The 4129-nt window shown below is 26.9% G+C and overlaps 1 long non-coding RNA gene across 1 annotated transcript; it reads left to right on the top strand.

The window, feature by feature from the left end:
* Positions 1-3190: 3190 nt before the first annotated feature.
* LOC136080963 (uncharacterized) lies at positions 3191-3793 on the top strand. Its single transcript, XR_010638766.1, has 3 exons — positions 3191-3317; positions 3425-3496; positions 3629-3793. It is a non-coding gene; the product is annotated as an uncharacterized LOC136080963 (long non-coding RNA).
* The last annotated feature ends 336 nt before the right edge of the window (positions 3794-4129 follow it).

Below are 4129 nucleotides of genomic sequence, written 5' to 3'. Positions count from 1 at the left end.
CGTTACATCCGTATCCGAAAATCTCGTAAACCATAGCAAGTGGGAGAAAATCAATCAAAAAAAATCGCCTTGAACAGTGACGGCATTTTGTTGTGTTCAAGATAGTTAACTTCCGGACATGGAGCAAACTCCAAAAATTTGTATGTTTATACTTATGTCAAATAATAATGGTTTCCAAAAAACTGCAAAAATTGGAGGCTGGGAACAAAAAAGCCCCTAAATTTCATCCCCACCCCCCACCCCTAACGTGAGGACAACAAGTTAATAAAATGTTTTTTGTACTATTCTTAATTAGACTCACATTCATCAAAATATTTTTAGTTTTATCATATTATCTCTAAGTGTTCAAAAATAAAGACCATATAAAGTTTAATTCCCCCTAAATTTGAGGGGTTACAAATTTTATATGGTCATAATTTTTGAACGCTGAGAGACAATACTATGAAACTTAAAATTTATCGATGAATATAAGTCTAGTTGAAAATAGAACAAAAAATATTTTATCAACTAGTTGCCCCTCGCGTTTGGGGCGTAGGATAAAATTTTAAGGGCTCTTTGTTCCCAGCCTCTGATCATCGCAATTTATTGCAAAGCATTGTAGTTTAACATAAGTATAAACATACAAATGTTTGGAGTTTGCTCCATGTATGGAAGTAATCAAACACAAAAAACACTGGATAAGTCACTGATTTCAAAGGTTATTCAATTGTTTGAATTCTATGACCATTTAATATCTGCATACATATCTGCATAAAGATTAATCTTTTGTCTAATTCCTCTTGTGTCTAATCTACTTAGTTATTGCTTTTATTAGATTAAGTTAAATAGGTATTTCTGATATAAAACATTCTTAAAAAATTATACTATAATTATGAACTTGAGCACGGAATTTTCGACTATCGAAACATTTTCCTTAAAAATTCTTTTTTGCTAGCTGTATAATAGGGTGCAATAAAAAAAATTAAAAATAGAATATCTATATGCAATAGCAAGAAAAAATTTTTTTTTGTAAGTGTTCAAACATTGAAAAAATATTTTTCTAAAATTTCAATGTCTTCAGCTGCCTCATACTCAACGCCGTTAATGCAAGTTCTCAAACTTTTTTGTCTTGTTTGTTCTCGGTGATAACAAACATATTTTTTTTTCCGGTCTGCAACATTTGTTTTTAAACAATATGATATGTTAAGTTATAAAAGATATGTTAAGTTTAAACAATATCTATATATATTGTTTAAAACTTAACATATCTTTTGCGATGGAGTATGAAAATATGTATATATATTTTCTACAAAAAAATAAGAAATATGTATATTCAAATAAAAAATATATATTAATCTATGATAATTTAAAGACCGGAATTTTAGTTAAATAGTTTTATGGCATTATAAAATAGGGATGGCTCATATCACAGTAGTGTTTGAATTTTGAGCTTAGACTTTTAAATAAACCTTAAAAGGTTTAGCTTTAAAAGTCTAACTAGTCGTATGTCAATTTGTGTGTTCTTCACACTCATACTAATAAAAACTTTCATATAAAATGGAAAAAACAGATTTTAAACTTGAAATAACTAATTTTTTTCGACCTTTAATATGTTTGCAGACATATGACTGGTTAGAAATTAAACATATAACTTAAAACTTGTTTGAAAAAGTTGTTTTCTCAGTTTAATGTTTTATCTTCATTGAGAGCAGCACTATTTTATACCAAGATATGGTCCATCAACTTTAAAGCAAAATTTTATATCTAAACTTGAGTAATTAAAAAAAAATTTAACTTTGTTTGATTTTAGACAAACTAAAGCGCTAGGAGAAAAAAAAACTTTTTTTTCTAAAAATTTTTTGGGTTAAAAAAATGCAGCGAAACATAACCTTATTATAAAAACGCAAAATTCGTGTATTTTCCAGTACATGCATTAACCGCGTTGAGTACTGTTTTAAATCATGCGTGATTCCCGGTTAGAAAAAAATAAAATCGAGGTTTTAATTATCTAAAAAAAACTTAAAGGTTTTTTATAAAATTTTATCTAAAAAAGTTGTTTCGAAATATCTATTTTATGAAGTTGTTGCTGTAAATATTTATTTTTTTGTTCTTAGTAAAGAACATAAATAATTTTTTTATTATATTTTATATTATATTATTTATAGTTTTTTTACGGCTGTCAACGTATACTGCCATTTTTACCTTCGTATGCAGAATAGATAGACTCGCGACCATTTTCAAAACATTAAAATCATTGATTCTTACAATGTTACATTGTAAAATGAGTCTGTATTAAAGTTTTAGTAATGCATAATGTTATAGGAGTATTCAATTAATGAACATTTATTAAAAATCGTTATAAAATATTATAATATATTTTATATACAAAAATTGTATAATATACCTATGTATAGTATTATATATAATATAATACTTTACTACAAAAAAAAAAAAAGAAAAAATTAGTCAGAAATAATGTTAAAAACATTAAAACAATAGTTCCTAAAAATTTATGACGAACGATCATAAAATGAATTTATGTTTGGAAATCTTTTTTAAACAAAGGACTTTAATGAAGCAGTAAAGAAAGGAAACGGCAAACTTATAAAATCAATAAGAAATCTAAATTATTTAAGTTTTTTTTACTCAACTCTAACATTATTAAAAAAAAATAAAACAAAAAGAAATTTTAAAACAGCCGCAGAATTTAATCAAGTAATCTTGTATCATCATTACACTATCTAATTTTTTATCAGCTCCAGGGCCTTAAAGCATTATTTTAGACTCTAACTTAGAGTCTAACCAAAAGCTGTCAAAACCAAAGCTCATTTACTATTTGACATAAGCAAATTGCCTGGCTCATGACAATTAATGTTAATCATAATGATGGCTATACATTGTTTCTACCCAGAAAGACAGACTTTTGCTTGCATGGATTGAGAGATGTAAGTGTTTAGTTATAATAAATCAGTACACTCTATGCAAATGGCATATGCCATTACCAGATAGTTACGCTAACACAATATAACTTTTTTTTTTATTATAACTTATCAAATCTATTATATTTCAGGTTAAAAAGTATTGAAGGGTCTACTTCTATCGATTTTTCTGTTTGGTAATGGGAAATGTGTTGTGTATCAGGAGTTGAGTGATTTTTAATTCTTTTTTAAGTTCGGAAATCATTCTCATCTTCTCAAATTTGTAATGGGTTTTTCAGTTATTGTGCTAAATATCTAATATAATTTCATTTATCTTTTATTGCAAGGTTTTAACTATGATGGCAGCTTGCTACTGTAGATGTTTATCTTAAAGACCTCAAGATTATATTTATTAATTCAGTAATAACAGTTACATGTTAATTTATTATACATTAGTTAATTGTTAGCCTTAATTTTTTTTAAAATTTTATATATCTGATATATTTTATCTTATGTATCATTGGAAGGTTACGCAACATGATGAAAACCACACGATTGCTTCGATGGATGTTGATCTTTTTCATATCAAGATTAAACCGGTTCATATTTTGTTAGAGATTGATTATGTTTATTAATGCAATAATAACAGTTATATATTTATTTATTATCCGCGACATAAGGCATCATAAATAGGTATAGCGATATTAATTTAGGGGTTTACTTTATTTTAGATATCATTGGATGTGGTTTCTTTGCGTACTAAAGAATCGACTCTTTCTAGCTATTGATGACACAGTTTTGTTTGCTTCAAAAACTAGGCTTTCTTCAAAGCCACAATTCTGTTAAAAACATTACTAAGCAAAAAAGAAAATCATTATTATAGTCTAAATTTTTTGTTAATGAAGTATGTTTTTAAAAAAATTACTTTTATTTTTTGCGGTTTGTTGGAATTTATATATAGTTAGATAGATATAAGGACTACGGAAGGGAAAATGAAGGAGAGCCGTGGTGGACAACCCCCCCCCCTCTCCATTGTTTAGATGGATATATTTTTGTAGGTTTTTAGTTGAACTATTTGGTGTTTTATGATTATTTTTTTGTACTCCGGCCCCCACTGAAATATCACGCCTTTTCCAATGTTATATATGTATATATATATATCTTTTTTGTATATATATCTTTCATTGAAATTCATTAGTAACGATAAAAATAAAGCGAAAACGCAAAGGCTT

Source organism: Hydra vulgaris, chromosome 06 (assembly GCF_038396675.1).
Source record: "Hydra vulgaris chromosome 06, alternate assembly HydraT2T_AEP".
In the NCBI taxonomy this organism is placed as follows: domain Eukaryota; kingdom Metazoa; phylum Cnidaria; class Hydrozoa; order Anthoathecata; family Hydridae; genus Hydra; species Hydra vulgaris.
This window is presented reverse-complemented; position numbering and strand designations above follow the sequence as displayed.